Here is an 18,712-nt window from a genome sequence, read left to right as displayed (position 1 = left end):
CTGGTGGCTGGGTTTAAGTGGACAACAATATCGGCAATCGCGGTCAATATGTCGAGTTGTTTCTTATGCTTTAGTAATGTTAAATAATCTGGGAGTTTGTTGTTTTTCACTTGGTTATGATCCTATGTAGATTTCTTTTTCAGGGACGAAAAAGGTTCAAGTGTGGGGATATTTGATATGTTGTAAAACACATAGCGTTTTTATCCCGTTTTGGGTTGTTTTGTGCGTAAAACGTTAACGAATATAATTTTTTCTTGCATGAAATTACATGTTTGTGTATGTTATAGGTTCCATGTTGAAGAGAGCGAGAAAACGAGTCAAATGGAAAAAGAATCAGCTAAAACGGAGCTCGGATGAAGCCGGTACACAAAAACGAAGATAAACGAGCTAAAAGTCGAAAAACGTCAGAAAATGTCATGTTCGAGCTACGCGACCAGGTCATACCATTCAAGAAGCATGTGGTAGAGTCCAACATGTCCCAAGGCTGCCAAGAATGTTCAAGAATCAGCTACCACGTATATTTTGTCTTCTAGTGGGCCTAGTGGGCTTGTTTTAACCTATTTTATATTAGGAAGGAGGTGTTTAAACATATATATAAACCCTAAAACCCTATGAACGAAATTATTCAAGTTTCCAGCCATCCCACACCTGCTCTAGAGGAGAAACCAAGGAGGACAAGCTTACGGTTACATCTTTTATCCTTCGGTTGTCGGTTTTGACTATTTTAACGATTGTGAGTTCGTTTTTGGTTTTTAAGCATTCAAACCTTTTGTAATCAGATTTATATGAACATGTTTATCATTTATATCTATTTCATCTATTGTTCATTGATTATGATTGGCTAAACTTATTAGTTCTACCTAGGTTAGATGAATATTGTTAGGTTTTAATGAGTTTTATGGATTGTTGATCATCATGGCTTGAATTGTTAATGAAAAGTTTGGTTTAACATTGAATTAGGTTGTGTTTAGTGGCTGTGAATTTATTAGTTATACTCATATACCTCTTGCTTTGATTAATTGAATAGGTTTTGATTGATTTTAGCTTGTTTGAACTCTTTACTTTGTGTCTAGAGATTGTTTGCGGGGTGATCAACCGTAGGGTTTAAGTGAGTGTATTAATTGAATATAATCAGCGGGTGAACACCTTCTTAGAGACCGAGAGGTGATAGTAAGTAAGGTCGTCTCATAGCTTTTGCTTGTTAGGATTAGGATCGCGCGAGAGCGGGTTCGGTTCTTGTCGGGTTTGGGTTTGTGAGCGATTAGTTGACCTAGTTTAAGTTAAACTGAATTGTTCCTCTATCCTTGGTTGCGTAGTATTCGTCTCCATTAGGGTAGTGTGTCGGTGAGACCGAGAGGAGAGTCGGCATTAGAGCACGTTAACAATTTGTCATCCAGTTTTGTTCTTAAAATCAACTAAGTGTAAATTAGAGTTTGTTGGTGAGACCGAGAGGTGATCTAGCTTCCTTGAGTGAACCTTAGTTGTGTCATCCTTAGGAACCGGTGTCGCGAGAATCCTCAATCCATTAGCTTTATTATACCTTCAATATGATTCTTACCTAGGTATACGTTTTCTCCGATTGCAGTTAAGTTTCTAAGTTTCAAGTGTTTAGTTAAGTTAAGTCTAGCTAAATAATTTAGTTAAAGTAAGTTAGGTTAAGTAGTTAATTATTAAAAATCATTTAAATATTCTTAGGTGAGTCTTGGTTAGGGTTAAGTATCATTAACGTTTTCAAGTGTCCTTGTGTTCGATACTCGGACTTCCATAGTGCTATACTATTAGTGATCGGTACACTTGCCGGTTTTGTGTGGCTTCTTTAGGGATTTCTTTTAATAAATTTATAGCTTAGTTGTGAGAGCATCATTATACACACATCATCTGGCTTAAGACCTTTAGTCTTATATCTCAATACTCGATGAACCTTTAGTTCATTTCCTGTTTACTTGAAAACCTTTAGTTTAGAAGTAAGTTTATAAACCTTTAGTTTATAATAAAAACCCGACGTTTCTTCTTCTCCAAGAAACGTAATCTTTTCTTTTATTAATTAAGAATACTCTTTATTCATTAAATAATATTTCAAAACAAAGAATATTTACATATATACTTACACACATATATATGTTATCACAACATTAAATATTCATTCTTTTATTCATATCTTTGTTATGTTATCTTTCTTTTCTTTTATCGAGGTATCAAGTATAACCTCGACTTAAGGCTTAAGCCTTGAATATAATATTAAATTATATTAAATTCGATATTATGCCTAACCTTAAGTGGCGTATAGAAACTCTAGGGACACGAGCAGCACTCCAACGCCGCTTTAATCTTCTCGACACGCAAATCGAGGAATGCCAAATCTTCAACACTCGTTGACACGACTTTCGAGACTCCTTGCCATTAACAACACCTTCTTGATATGTGGGTGGAGGGTGGCACAACTTCGAGGAAACGTCGTTACACAATCGAGGGATCGGGTTACGCTTAACGAGGTATTATGGCACGTTTATCGAGGTGGACCGAGTATACGATTGTCGGGATGTAGTGAGATTTTAGAGAGAGAAGTGAGAGCTGAGTTTGGATGTGAGAAAATGAAATCCCGGACCTTGCTATTTATAGACATAAAATTGGTCCCTATCGCGATACGCGATAGGTTCCAGCAGACCTATCGCGTATCGCGATATAGGTCTGCTGACTCACGGCGTAGACCTGCCACGTGGTGACACGTTGTGACATCTGCCCAATCCGACCCGACCCAGGTACCCGTTTTCGAATCCGATTCTTTTTATAATTTAAAATTTGATTATTAATCTTTGTAAATTTAACATTTAATAAATTATATATATTTTTATATTACTTACTAATAATAATTCCTTTCCGCCGTCCCGCCCCTTTTTCTCTCTTGTCGCCGTCCCGCTCTTTTCTCTCTTGTCGCCGTCCCGCCTCTTTTTCTCTCTTGTCTCCGTCCCGCCCCTCTACTTAACCCTTAAGCCTTGAAACCCTTTTTCTCTTAACTCTTTGCTTGTCCTTTGGTTCTTCCCGCCTAAGGATGTCTGCGCAGCTCCACGCGCCAGACTCCTTACAAGGAAGCCTGCGCGAAGACCAACTGTTCCCGCAGCGCGCTAAGAATGGTAGTTCTTCCCGCGGCGCGCTAAGGATTATAGTTCTTCCCACGGCGCGCTAAGAATTGTAGTTCTTCCCGCGACGCGCTAAGGATTGTAGTTCTTCCCGCGGCGCGCTAAGGATTTGTAGTTCTTCCCGCGGCGCGCTAAGGATTGTAGTTCTTCCCGCGGCGCGCTAAGGCTTGTTCTGTCTGCCTTCGCCCTCGCGCGCACTCGAATCTTCTCGCGCTAGACCTTAAGTCTTTTCTTCTGTTTAGGTCAGCTTGTATGCTTTTGAAATATCTTATCTTTTGTAAGAGCACTGTAGGTCAGTTCTGACATCTGTCCGAAAAGCCACTTTCGGCGCAGCATGCGCACCAATCCTATTGGTTGACAGAAAAAGTGACTGACATAATCTTTTGAAATCTTCTTTTGCATGTCTCGAACAGTGTTTTATCTGACACCTCCCATGCTTTGATCTGTAACCTGTCAGCTTTTCCCCATCCCCTGCAGCTGCCGGCATATCTTTTGATATCTTTTGCTTTTGTTTTCTTGTGCTTTTTAGTATCTTTTGCTCGATTTGATAAGATCTTTTCCCCTTTTCAAGGGATTGTGTTCCCTTGGGTTTTTCCTATAAATTAAGCTAATTCCTTGTTTATTAACACTACACACACTACACTTAAACACTCCCCAAATCTCTCTCCCTTTGCTCTCTGCCGTAGTTCCCCAGCAGCGCCACTCCTCTCTTTGCCTCCGTCTTCTCTTCTGTTCTGCCCAGAATCTCGGTAAATATAAATATATATATTTTGTTTTAATTTGTTTAACTAACAAAAATCGATACTTACTGCATATATTCAAGACATAAAAACCAATCGTTAAACCAATAACCTCTTATTTATAGGTTAACTTTCGCTTGTTTAAAAGTTGGTTCTTGCATTATCTTTCAACACACCTTTTTCAGGTGAGTAATCTCGTACTTAATCCCCTTTTATTTTTAACGTTTTGGGATGTTCATGTGTTCGTACAACTTGAGTCTTAAACTTGTTTATGAAATTTATGTGCGCAAAACCCCATGTGTTTTGGACGTTTACTTGGCTGTTTATTTGTATGTGTGAATCATTAACCGCTTTGTTCGGCCTATTCCGAAGTTTTCATGGATCCATTAGATGAACACGGGAGACCTATCGTTTACGGTTTTCTTGTTTGTTTACACATGCACGTATGATTTCTTGTTTTTGTGCTCGATTGGGAGCACGGATTGAACTATGAGCTATGATCTATTTAGGCTTGATCACAATCTGATTACACCCTATGTTAAACCCCAGTTAAGCACATGTTGCGCGCAGTGTTTGTTATTATCTATTTATATCTATTAAACTTGATTTCTCACCGACACGCAAGTGTTGACGTTTTATTTTAACACATGTTCAGGTTTGCTGTAGCTGCTTTTGGGAATCTCAAGGACACGTAGGATGTTTTCTTTTTCTTTGGACCTAGATTAAAATGTAACAAGACGAATTATGTTATTTGAATATTTTGAGTTATGATATGATTTGTTACTTTACGATTTGTGTTCTGCGCGTGCGCAATGAAAATGTATTTATTAAATATTGACACCCAAATAGTGTCACGAGTAATGAAACAATACGTGGCGCCCCGATGTATAATCCGCCATCGGTCGGGGTGTTATAGATTGGTATCAGAGCTCCGTGACTTTAGGATAGGTGGTTAGACGTAACGACCTAGAATACCTAAGAGTCCCTTCTCGCGCATGAGAAATATCTCATGTTTGCGCGCTAATTGTTAATTACTCGATATTTATAAAATATGATTGCGTATACGCAGCACATGATTTCGTGTTTTATCCGCGATCTTTCGATTTTTATTGTTAAATTTCGATTTATTTCTTTACTTACATATTCGTTTGTTGTTGGGATTTAGCATTGAAGATTTGAAAAGTCATGGTGATACATGAATTGTCGATTTTCAATTCGAATTCATTACCTGTATTAAGTTGCATTTAAATTCATATTTTACTTCAAAATTTGATAGCATTTAACTCCGCGAAACAAGCTTTACGACGATATACCTTGCGCTAAAACGATTTCCCATACCAAGATATTAACAAAAACTAAAACTTTTATAGAATGCCTCCGCTATCAGCTCGCCGTCATCAGAGGAGAGAAGCCGCGCGCAGACGTATGCAGCGTCGTTCCCAGGAAATGGCCGCCGCAATAGCCCAAGCCTTAAACCAAAATAATACCAACCCCTCCGGATACAATATTAAATCCTTTAATGCGGGTAACCTTCCGAAATTCACAGGGCTTGAAGGAGCCACTGTAATGCTCCAATGGCTCGAGAAAATTGAGAACACCTTCCTCCATACCCAATGCCCTCCAGACCGACGAACCTTATACGCCCCAAGTGTCCTAGAATCAAGGGTGCTTACTTGGTGGAACGGAGTAGCTCACGCGCGTGGCGCAGAGGCTGCTTCTAGCATGCTCTGGGAGGAATTCAAGGAACTTGTGACTAGAGAATTCTGCCCTCCCAACGAAATAAAGCGCCATGAGGAGGAATTTTGGAACTTGAAGCAGCACAGTGGCGAAGCGCGCGAGTACGCTACGCGCTTCCACGAACTAAGTTTGCTGGTCCCACACCTAGTTACCCCTTCCCGCCGAGCCATCGAGAAGTTTCTTGGGGGTCTCCCCATGGAAACTCAAGATTCTGTATGGGCCAGGAACCCAGCAACCCTCTCTGACTCCATCGAGTTGGCCGCTGTGCTCAGCGACAACCATGTCAGGGCAGGAACCCTGTTCCTGCGGGGAGCCGAAAAGACCAAACTCACCAAGACTGTCCCAGAACCAACAGAAACCAAGCCAGAACCCTCAAACCGTAACAACCTCAAGCGCAGGCGCAAACATCAAGCCTACGCGCTTACCAACCCGCTCGTTGTCCAGCAACCCGCCTACCAACCTCCAGTATACGCTCCTAACCCACTGCCAACCTACCCAACACCCCCTGTAGTCCATAACTATGCCTTAACCAATCCCGCACTCCCTACCCCGTCAACTAAGAAACCTTACACAGGAAACCAACCCTTTTGCCCAACCTGTAGACTTCACCATCCAACTCAAGTCCCGTGTCGACAATGTAACCGATGTGGCCGTACTGGTCACACTGCTGAGAACTGTAGAGTCCTTCCCGCCAACCCAATCGCGCAAACACCACCAACTTACCCGCTAAACCCACAACCAACATACCCTAATCCAAGACCCAGGTCGTGCTATAACTGCGGTGACCCCAGTCATTTCCGGAACGCGTGCCCGAGACTGCAAGTACAAATTACGCAAGCTAATCCGGTTAACCAAATTTCAAACCAAGTGACGCGAGGCCGAGCTTTTAATATAACCGCGCACCAAGCGCAAGCGAATAATGACGTGGTTAATGGTACATTTTTACTTAACGGACAATATGCATCTATACTTTTTGATACTGGCGCCGATAGAAGTTTTATTTCTCGCGCATTTGAACAAAAACTTGCGCGACCGCGAGTAAACTTAAACGAAAACTTTTCAGTTGAATTGGCTAATGGTGAAACTATTTTAATAAACTCCATAATCAAAGATTGCACGCTTAACCTTAATGAACATGATTTTCTAATCGACCTCATTCCCATGCCTCTTGGAAGTTTTGATGTGATTATTGGAATGGACTGGCTCTCGCAAAATCGCGCCGAAGTAATCTGCGCCAAGAAGTTGATTCGCATTCCTCGGGAAAATGGTCAAGATCTTTATATCTACGGCGAGAAACCATCTAACGGTCTTAAACTTATGTCATGCACTGAAGCCCGAAGACTTTTGCGGAAGAAATGTGTAGCGTTCTTAGCTCATGTAGTCAAACCCGATGAAGGAAAGAAGAAACTTTCTGAAATTCCCATCGTGCGTGACTTTCCTGAAGTCTTCCCCGATGATCTTTCTGGTTTACCTCCCGCTCGGGAAGTCGAGTTTCGTGTTGATCTTGTCCCTGGTGCATCCCCTGTAGCCAAATCTCCTTATCGACTTGCACCCGCTGAAATGCAAGAATTGGCAAGTCAACTTCAAGAGTTGACCGATAAAGGATTCATTCGTCCTAGCTCTTCGCCTTGGGGTGCTCCGGTGTTGTTCGTTAAAAAGAAAGACGGATCGTTTCGCATGTGTATCGATTACCGCGAGCTGAACAAGCTCACCATTAAGAACCGGTATCCCTTACCGCGTATTGACGACCTCTTTGACCAACTCCAAGGTGCCTCTTGTTTCTCCAAAATCGATCTCCGTTCTGGCTATCACCAGTTGCGTATCCGCGAAGAGGATATTCCCAAGACTGCTTTTCGAACCCGCTACGGTCATTTTGAATTCTTGGTCATGCCCTTCGGTTTAACCAACGCACCCGCTGTCTTCATGGATCTAATGAACCGGGTGTGTAGATCTTTCTTGGACCGATTCGTGATCGTGTTTATCGATGACGTTCTGGTATATTCCAAAACCAAGGCCGAGCATGAACAACATCTTCTGTTGGTGTTGCAAAAGCTTCGAACCGAACAACTCTATGCCAAACTCTCCAAGTGTGAGTTTTGGTCTGATGAAGTTCAGTTTCTTGGTCATGTTGTAAACAAGATGGGTATTCATGTCGACCCATCCAAGATTGAAGCAATCAAGAACTGGATTGCACCGACCACTCCTACCGAAATCCGTTCCTTTTTGGGCTTAGCTGGTTACTACCGGTGATTCATCTCGAACTTCTCAAAAATCGCCTTGCCTTTAACAGCATTAACGCACAAAGGCAAACCGTATATTTGGGGCTCTAAGCAAGAAGAAGCCTTTCAAGCGCTCAAGCAATTGTTGTGCGAAGCTCCTGTTCTAGCGTTACCTGAGGGTGCTGATGACTTCGTCGTTTATTGTGATGCCTCCAACCAAGGTCTCGGTTGTGTACTTATGCAACGAGGCAAGGTTATCGCTTACGCGTCTAGGCAACTCAAAATTCATGAAAAGAATTATACGACTCACGACCTCGAACTTGGTGCAGTTGTATTTGCCTTAAAAATCTGGAGACACTACCTCTATGGGACTAAGTGTATCATTTACACCGACCATAAAAGCCTTCAGCACATTTTTGATCAAAAGGAACTTAACATGAGACAACGCCGATGGAACGAACTCATCAGCGATTACGATTGAGAGATCCGATATCACCCTGGAAAGGCTAATGTGGTAGCCGATGCGCTCAGCCGCAAACCCAGCCAACTCAACTGTATCTTGCCGCGCACGCAGCTTCATTTCGCGCCGATCCAAAACGATCTTGAATCGCGCATTCGCAACGCGCAGCGCGCATCGATCAGCAAAGTCAACCTACGCGCCGAGTTAGCGTGTGGTGCGGAAGCACATCTAGTCCCTAACCTGAACGGAATTCTCTGTTATCTCAATCGCATCTGGATCCCCAATGATGAGATTCTTCGCACTGTCATACTGAGTGAAGCGCATAAAACTCGGTATTCCATTCATCCTGGTGCTGACAAAATGTACAAAGATTTGCGCCTTACTTATTGGTGGCCCGGTATGAAAAAGGATATTGCTGTGTTCGTAGCCAAATGCCTAACTTGTTCTAAGGTAAAAGCTGAACATCAACGCCCATCTGGTTTACTCGAACAACCTGAAATTCCTACGTGGAAATGGGAAAGTATAGCAATGGACTTTATCACCAAGTTACCCTTGACCGCAAGCAAACATGATAGCATTTGGGTAATAGTGGATCGATTGACCAAGTCTGCCCACTTTCTGCCCATTCGTGAAACCTACCGTGTTGAGCAACTTGCGCATCTTTATGTTAAAGAAATTGTCTGCCGTCATGGTACTCCCTTGAGCATCATATCCGATCGCGATGGCCGTTTTATATCTCGCTTTTGGAAATCTCTCCAATCTGCGTTAGGAACTCGGTTGGACATGAGTACTGCATATCATCCTCAGACTGACGGACAGTCTGAGCGAACCATCCAAACCCTTGAGGATATGCTTCGATCTTGTGTTCTTGATTTTGGAGGCAATTGGGATTCACACCTACCCCTGATCGAGTTCTCTTAAAATAACAGCTATCATTCCAGCATCGGTATGGCCCCATTTGAAGCACTTTACGGTCGAAAGTGCCGCTCACCGATTTGTTGGAGCGAAGTGGGTGAAGTTCAAATCACAGGACCCGAACTAGTTCAAGAGACAACCGATAAAATCGCCAAGATCCGTGATCATCTGCTGACTGCCAGAAGCCGACAGAAGAGTTACGCAGATCGCAGGCGGAAGCCTCTCGAATTTCTAGTTGGTGATCTTGTTCTCCTCAAAGTGTCGCCCTGGAAGGGTGTTGTCCGCTTTGGGAAGAAAGGTAAGCTTGCACCTCGTTATGTTTGTCCATTCAAGATTCTTGCGAGGGTGGGAAAAGTTGCCTACAAACTGGACCTGCCGCCCGCGCTCAGCAATGTACATCCAACTTTCCATGTATCCAATCTCAAGAAATGTTTAGCTGACGAGAACCTCCACATACCACTTGATGAAGTTCAAGTTGATGAGTCTATGCATTACGTTGAGAAGCCTGTTGAGATTATGGATCGCGAAGTAAAGCAAACCAAGCGCAGTCGCATCCCTATTGTCAAAGTTCGTTGGCAGTCCAAGCGCGGAGCCGAGTTCACTTGGGAAAGGGAAGATCAAATGAAGATCAAGTACCCGCATCTTTTCTCTGCGCATCCTACTTCGAGATAAATTTCGGGACGAAATTTCTTAAAGTAGGGGAGACTGTGACAACTGCCCAATCCGACCCGACCCAGGTACCCGTTTTCGAATCCGATTCTTTTTATAATTTAAAATTTGATTATTAATCTTTGTAAATTTAACATTTAATAAATTATATATATTTTTATATTACTTACTAATAATAATTTCTTTCCGCCGTCCCGCCCCTTTTTCTCTCTTGTCGCCGTCCCGCCTCTTTTCTCTCTTGTCGCCGTCCCGCCTCTTTTTCTCTCTTGTCGCCGTCCCGCCCCTCTGCTTAACCCTTAAGCTTTGAAACCCTTTTTCTCTTAACTCTTTGCTTGTCCTTTGGTTCTTCCCGCCTAAGGATGTCTGCGCAGCTCCACGCGCCAGACTCCTTACAAGGAAGCCTGCGCGAAGACCAACTGTTCCCGCAGCGCGCTAAGAATGGTAGTTCTTCCCGCGGCGTGCTAAGGATTATAGTTCTTCCCGCGGCGCGCTAAGAATTGTAGTTCTTCCCGCGACGCGCTAAGGATTGTAGTTCTTCCCGCGGCGCGCTAAGGATTTGTAGTTCTTCCCGCGGCGCGCTAAGGATTGTAGTTCTTCCCGCGGCGCGCTAAGGCTTGTTCTGTCTGCCTTCGCCCTCGCGCGCACTCGAATCTTCTCGCGCTAGACCTTAAGTCTTTTCTTCTGTTTAGGTCAGCTTGTATGCTTTTGAAATATCTTATCTTTTGTAAGAGCACTGTAGGTCAGTTCCGACATCTGTCCGAAAAGCCACTTTCGGCGCAGCATGCGCACCAATCCTATTGGTTGACAGAAAAAGTGACTGACATAATCTTTTGAAATCTTCTTTTGCATGTCTCGAACAGTGTTTTATCTGACACCTCCCATGCTTTGATCTGTAACCTGTCAGCTTTTCCCCATCCCCTGCAGCTGCCGGCATATCTTTTGATATCTTTTGCTTTTGTTTTCTTGTGCTTTTTAGTATCTTTTGCTCGATTTGATAAGATCTTTTCCCCTTTTCAAGGGATTGTGTTCCCTTGGGTTTTTCCTATAAATTAAGCTAATTCCTTGTTTATTAACACTACACACACTACACTTAAACACTCCCCAAATCTCTCTCCCTTTGCTCTCTGCCGTAGTTCCCCAGCAGCGCCACTCCTCTCTTTGCCTCCGTCTTCTCTTCTGTTCTGCCCAGAATCTCGGTAAATATAAATATATATATTTTGTTTTAATTTGTTTAACTAACAAAAATCGATACTTACTGCATATATTCAAGACATAAAAACCAATCGTTAAACCAATAACCTCTTATTTATAGGTTAACTTTCGCTTGTTTAAAAGTTGGTTCTTGCATTATCTTTCAACACACCTTTTTCAGGTGAGTAATCTCGTACTTAATCCCCTTTTATTTTTAACGTTTTGGGATGTTCATGTGTTCGTACAACTTGAGTCTTAAACTTGTTTATGAAATTTATGTGCGCAAAACCCCATGTGTTATGGACGTTTACTTGGCTGTTTATTTGTATGTGTGAATCATTAACCGCTTTGTTCGGCCTATTCCGAAGTTTTTATGGATCCATTAGATGAACACGGGAGACCTATCGTTTACGGTTTTCTTGTTTGTTTACACATGCACGTATGATTTCTTGTTTTTGTGCTCGATTGGGAGCACGGATTGAACTATGAGCTATGATCTATTTAGGCTTGATCACAATCTGATTACACCCTATGTTAAACCCCAGTTAAGCACATGTTGCGCGCAGTGTTTGTTATTATCTATTTATATCTATTAAACTTGATTTCTCACCGACACGCAAGTGTTGACGTTTTATTTTAACACATGTTCAGGTTTGCTGTAGCTGCTTTTGGGAATCTCAAGGACACGTAGGATGTTTTCTTTTTCTTTGGACCTAGATTAAAATGTAACAAGACGAATTATGTTATTTGAATATTTTGAGTTATGGTATGATTTGTTACTTTACGATTTGTGTTCTGCGCGTGCGCAATGAAAATGTATTTATTAAATATTGACACCCAAATAGTGTCACGAGTAATGAAACAATACGTGGCGCCCCGATGTATAATCCGCCATCGGTCGGGGTGTTACACACGTGGCAATAACCAGTGCCACCGTGTGCCACGTGGCACACGTGTCAACATGTGTCAGGTACCCCATCGCGATACGCGATGGGGCTCTCCTTTGACTCATCGCGTAGCGCGATGGGTCAGGAAATCAGAATTTTCAAATTAAACCCTCAACTTTGGAATTTGGCAATTTTAGTCCCTAGACTTTGGAAAGTTGATACTTTAACTCAAAATTTTCACGATGTTACACGTAGCGCGATGTAGCTTCGCAAAATCACAACGTAGGTCTGCCACGTGTTGCTACGTGGCAGACGGTGTGCCACGTGTTAACACGTGGCGGACGATGTGCCACGTGTTGCCACGTGTCGGGACACAGGATGAGAGGTGTGCCACGTGTGGACGCATGGCAGTCTTGTGCCATAGGTGTCAGGACACGTCATCGCGATACGCGATGACGTAGGTTCAACCAGCGATCGCGTATCGCTGTTGACCCTTCCAGAAGGTTTGACCAAGCCCCTTCGCGATACGCGATGGCTTGTCCTTTGTCCCCATCATGTAGCGTGATAGGACAGAAAATAGATTTTCCGTTTTTAACCTTGGAGTTTGGATTTGGTAGAATTAGTCCCTTAACTTTGGAAAGTGGACATTTTTGGCCCGAAATTTCCGTGATGTTACATCCTCCCCACCTTGAGATAAATCTCGTCCTCGAGATTGCTTCACGAGAATAAGTGGGGGTATTTCTTTCTCATTTCAGACTCGAGTTCCCAAGTATACTCGGGTCCTCGTCGGGAATCCCATTTTACTTTCACTATTTTCAAAGTTCGTCTTTTGAGCTTCTTAAGTTTTGAATCCTCGATTTGAATTGGGCGTTCAACAAATTTTAAGTTCTCGTTAATTTCAACATCCTTTAACGGCATCGTAAGAGATTCATCGGCTAAACATTTACGCAGATTCGAGAGATGGAATACATCGTGTATCCCTTGCATTTCCTCGGTTAGTCGCAATCAATATGCGACGGTACCAATTCGTTCAAGTACCTCGAAGGGTCCAACGAATCGAGGACTTAAATTTCCTTTCTTGCCGAAACGAACCACGCCCTTCCATGGCGAGACTTTCAAAAGAACTTTATCACCGACATTGAATTCTAACGGCTTACGACGGACATAGGCATAACTCTTTTGGCGATCACGTGCCGTCTTATGTCGTTCGCGGATTTGGATAACTTTTTCGGTGGTTTCTTGGACTATCCCGGCTCCGGATAATTGATTATCTCAAGTTTCAGACCAACACACGGGCGTTCTACACTTTCGACCATACAACGCCTCGAACGGTGCGGCTTGAATACTTTCATGATAACTATTGTTATATGAAAATTCCATTAGGGGTAAGTGGTCATCCCAACTTCCACTTAAGTCTATCATGCAAGCTCGGAGCATGTCTTCCAACGTTTTAATTGTTCTTTCGCTTTACCCATCGGTTTGCGGATGAAGGCAGTGCTAAGGTTTAACTTCGTACCTAGCGCTTGTTGGAAGCTTTTCCAGAAGTGAGACGTGAAACGACTGTCTCGATCAGAAATAATGGACAATGGTACCCCATGTAGAGCCACAATATTGTTAACATAGATACGAGCTAATTTGTCCATTTAGTAAGACTCATTTATGGGTATGAAGTGTGCGGACTTTGTTAATCGATCCACAATTACCCAGATTGCATTATGTTGTCGAGTCGTTTAAGGGAGTTTGGTAATGAAATCCATGGTAATCAACTCCCACTTCCATACGGGAAGTTCGGGTTGCTAAAGCAATCCCGAAGGCTTTTGGTGCTCAGCCCTGACTTTTAAACACGTCAAACATTTCGCCACATGTGAAGCAACATCTCTCTTCATTCCATTCCACCAATAGTTCTCTTTAAGGTTATGATACATTTTGTCGCTCCTGGGATGCATCGTATATTTAGACATATGGGCTTCGTTTAATATCTTCTCACGCAATCCTCCAACATACCCAAATTCGTTTCCCATTCTAAGAATGCCATCATCACCTTTGACTAACGAGTCAATGGTGCCATTACGTTTTTCATCATAGATTTGATTCTCGTTGATCGCTTGAATTTGAGCGGACTTGATTTGGTCAACAAGATCGATTTGAAGTTCTAGCCTTAACGCTCGGACTCTCTTCGGCTTTTCGTGCTCTTTACGACTTAAGGTGTCAGCCGCAACGTTGGCCTTACCTTCATGATAAACTATTTCGCAGTCATAGTTGTTGAGAGTCTCCATCCGGCGTCGTTGGCGCATGTTGAGCTCCTTTTGATCAAAGATGTGCTTTAAGCTCTTATGATCAGTGTATACGGTAAATATTACTCCATAAAGATAGTGCCTCCATATCTTAAGTGCAAAGATTATGGCGCCTAACTCTAGATCGTGAGTCGTATAGTTCTTCTCGTGTACTTTCAATTGACGAGAGGCGCAAGCGATTACTTTCTTTCGTTGCATCAATACACATCCCAAGCCGGAATAGGACGCATCGCAAAAGATGACGAAGTCTTAAATACCTTCTAGCAAGGCCAGTATGGGAGCTTGGGTAATCCTTTGTGTTAGTATATCGAATGCCTCTTGTTGCTTTGTTCCCCATTCATATTTGACGTTCTTTCGAGTCAAGGAGGTTAGGGGAACAGCGATTCGAGAAAAGTTCTCGATGAACCTTCGATAATAGCCGGCCAATCCCAAGAAGCTTCGGATCTCGGTTGGCGACTTTGGGATCTCCCACTTCGAGATAGCTTCAATCTTTGCGGGGTCTACTTGAATTCCGTTAGCGTTGATGATGTGACCAAGAAATTGCACCTCGTGCAACCAGAACTCGCATTTCGAGAACTTGGAGTACAATTTCTCGGTTCTAAGAATTTCAAGTAACGTTCGAAGGTGATTTTCATGATCGGCCTTAGTCTTAGAATAAACTAGTATGTCGTCGATGAATACGATCACAAATTTATCTAAATAAGGCTTACAGATACGGTTCATCATATCCATGAACGCAGCTGGCGCATTAGTAAGTCCAAATGGCATAACGGTGAACTCATAATGGTCGTACCTTGTTCAAAACGCGGTCTTTGGAATGTCTTCGGATTGAACCTTAAGTTGGTGATAGCCGGAGCGGAGATCAATCTTGGAAAAGAAGCTAGCACCTTGGAGTTGGTTGAACAGGTCATCGATACGCGGGAGTGAATAACGTTTCTTGATTGTAACATTGTTGAGAGCTCGGTAATCAATACACATCCACATGGATCCATCCTTCTTTTTGACGAATAGTATCGGCGCTCCCCATGGCGATGAACTTGGTCGTATAAATTCTTTCTCGAGAAGCTCGTCAAGTTGTTTCTTCAGTTCTTTTATCTCGGTTGGTGCGAGGCGATATGGGGCCTTGGCGATCGGAGTAGTTCCGGGAATGAGATCGATTCTAAAATCCACCTCGCGATCGGGAGGAATGCCGGGGAGTTCGTCGGGAAAGACATCGGCAAAATCGGAAACTACAAAAACATCTTTGATTTCTATGGGTTTTGATTCCTCGGTAACGTAGGCCATGAAGCTAAGAATCCTTGATTCAAACATTTGTTAGCCCTTATTATTGAGATTAGGCTAACTTGGCCAGCGTCTTTATCCCCTTCAATTCATATCGTACGTTTATCAGGGGCTTGGAGTTCAACGGTCTTGCTGTTGAAAAGGATACGAGCATGGTTTTCGGATAACCAATCCATACCCAATACAACATAAAAACCAGCAAGAGTCATGGGCAACAATTGAATAGGTAAAACGTAACAGGCTAATAAGATTTTTCCGCTTTCTAAAGCTTCGGAGATTTTAACAATTTCACCACTAGCGGTCTCGACGCTTAGAGTTTTATTAAGTTTGATTAAGGGTTCGTTTAATAGACTACAAAACTTATAATCTATAAAACTTAAATTGGCTCCTGAATCAAACAAGACACTAGCATATACATTGTTAACAAGAAACGTACCGGTAATGGTTTTCGGTGTATCGGCCGCTTTCTACGTATCAAGGACGAACACTCTTGCATTGCCCTTCTTGGGCTCACTCTTCTGACCGCTACCACCCGCACCACCAGCCGCGGGTTTATTTTTGGGGCATTAAAAGCTAAGATGTCCCATCTTCTTGCAATTGTAGCAAGTCATCTTCTTCTTCTAGCAATCGGCCGTGGCGTGACCGAATTTGTGACATGACTCACAAGGACGGGGAGTTAGATGGCATCGACCCCTATGGTATTTCTTTCAAGTTTTGCATTGTGGGATGCCGGAGCTGAAGCCAGACCTTCGTTGATCGACTCCCTTACCCTTGAAACGGGCATTTCCTTCCTTCTTCGTATCTTGCGTCGACACGACCCTCTTATCTTCTTCTATGTTGCGGATCATTCCGCCCATTAAGTATCCAGCCAACTCCATCGCGGAGTCGGCGGTTTGAGGCAAGTGCGACCTCACCATGTCACGAATCTCTCGTGGCAATCCCTATATGTAGCGTGTGACTTTGCTGGATTCCGGGGTAACCAGCTGGGGCACCAAACGACAGTATTCGTGGAATTTGGTATTATACTCACGAAGGTTTGTTCCGACGACCTTGTGAGATAGGAACTTGGTTTGGATTTGGTCCGTTTCATGCATCGGACAGAATTTTGACATTAACAGTTCCTTAAACTCGCTCCATGACAACCCATACATTACTTCCCTTCCTTTACTCATGATTAGTGTGTTCCACCACTCTAGCACTTCGCTTTTGAACATCAGGGAGGAGTATTGAATCTTTTCCTCCTCCGAACACTTGCTCGTGATTACAATCGTCTCCATTTATTTAAAGTCTTTGAACGTACACCCACCAATCTTAAGCCTTTTAAATTCTTGACGAACACCTCCATCAGCGTTTGATTCATGTACACTCTCATCTACGTGCGAGGGTCTAGAACGGTGTTTAGAAACAGATTTTCGGGAAGGGTTTACAGAGTGGGAATGTTTTGTTTGTCGAGATTGGGACTTAGCCATTGATTCTTCCCTAACGGCATCTTTAATCATCTTTTGGATTCGATCCATAAAATTTTCGGGAATTGGATCTTCTTGTTCTTTTTCAGGCCCCTTTCCTTTTTCTTTTTGCTTATCGGCTTTCGTTCGGGGAGCCTCAAAGTTATTACTTTGTCGAGACATTTTATCTTTTTCTTTTTATTCTATTTACCTGAAATTTTAACGAATGCCCTTCATTAAACACACATTTTATTTCATCATTTGTATATACCATACATGGTATATACTAGGATTATTACAACACGCTTATATATATACATTCAAATCTGATGTATATAGATTTTCTTATCCATACAACACATTACAAACAACTACATTACACACACATTCTTCCTTTCTTGAAACACGCCATCACCACCATCGTCTCAGTCCTTCAGAAACTTCTTAACAACCCTCATCAGTTTGTTGCATTTGTGAAGAAGCTTCTCTCCTATCTTCTTCTTCTTTTTCCCTTCTTCAGCCACCTTCATCCTCCAGTCATCAGTCTCGTGCAACGCGCGATCTAGGTGTTCTTCGTATGACTGCAGAATAACGTCGGGGTATCCATACTGTGGCGGTGGGTCACGGTAACCCAGCGTCACCATCTCGAATGGTTTCTCGGTTCAGGATACGGGACGTAAGTCTGATCAGATGCAAGGTAGAGGTATGTCTTGGCGGCTTGATTTTGCTCACGAATCTAATCGGCTTGTTCTTGAATTGAAGGAATCCTTCCTTGAAATGGCGGGAAGCTTGATGAAGCTTGGTTCCTTAGCTGCTCAAGATACTGAACATACGGATCGACAAAACTGTAGCTTGGGTTGTTGGAAGTGAGTGATCCATCAATGGATGTTGATATTTCATTAGGGTTGTTGGGATGCTCTTCTTCTGGTTCGGTTTCTTCTAGGGGTGTACACGGACCGGACCGAACCGGACCAGACGAGAGCATGTCCATGTCCGTCCGTTAAGCTTTTGACGGACAAACGGACAGTTCACGAACAGTCTACCGAACGAAAATTCATGTCCGTGTCCGTCCATTAAGAAATTGAGTTTGTCCGTGTTCGTCCATGTCCGTCCGTTAATATTTTGAATGGACGTTAACAGACATTAATTGACAAACAGACACTAATGGACATTAATGGACAAACGAACATGTGGACACTAATGGAAAAATATAAACGGTTACATACTAATACCAAACAAAAATCTAAACAACTTCACCTATAAATTTTGAATTATACTATAACATTCAAATATACTTAACACTTAATATATAAAGATAAAGTGGATCACTATAATATAAGAGACATCAGACACGAGTAGTAATACAAATGCGTAATTAATAACACTAAAAATTCAACAATTAAATTACAATACTGGATAGATCTAAACACTAACGATACCGGACGGACATTACCGGACGTAATCAAACGAACTTTACCGGACGTTCATGAAAACCATCGAACGGACTTGGCCCTTGTCCGTGTTCGTCCTTTAAGCTTACCGAATGAAATTTTTTTGTCCATGTTCGGTTCGTTTATTAAAAGGGCGGACATAAACGAACTTATTGCCGAACGAATGACCGGACGTCCGCCGAACGTCCGGTTCGCTTACAGCCCTGGTTTCTTCCATTGGATCCTCCTCTTCTTCCTCCATAGGCTCTTCCTCCTCTTCCATATACTGAGTGGTTTCGTGGATCAT

Source organism: Bidens hawaiensis, unplaced genomic scaffold, assembly GCF_021521415.1.
Source record: "Bidens hawaiensis isolate Kalapana, Puna unplaced genomic scaffold, B.hawaiensis_p1.1 tig00011113_1, whole genome shotgun sequence".
Taxonomy (NCBI): Eukaryota; Viridiplantae; Streptophyta; class Magnoliopsida; order Asterales; family Asteraceae; genus Bidens; species Bidens hawaiensis.
Note: the sequence above shows the minus strand (reverse complement) of the source record.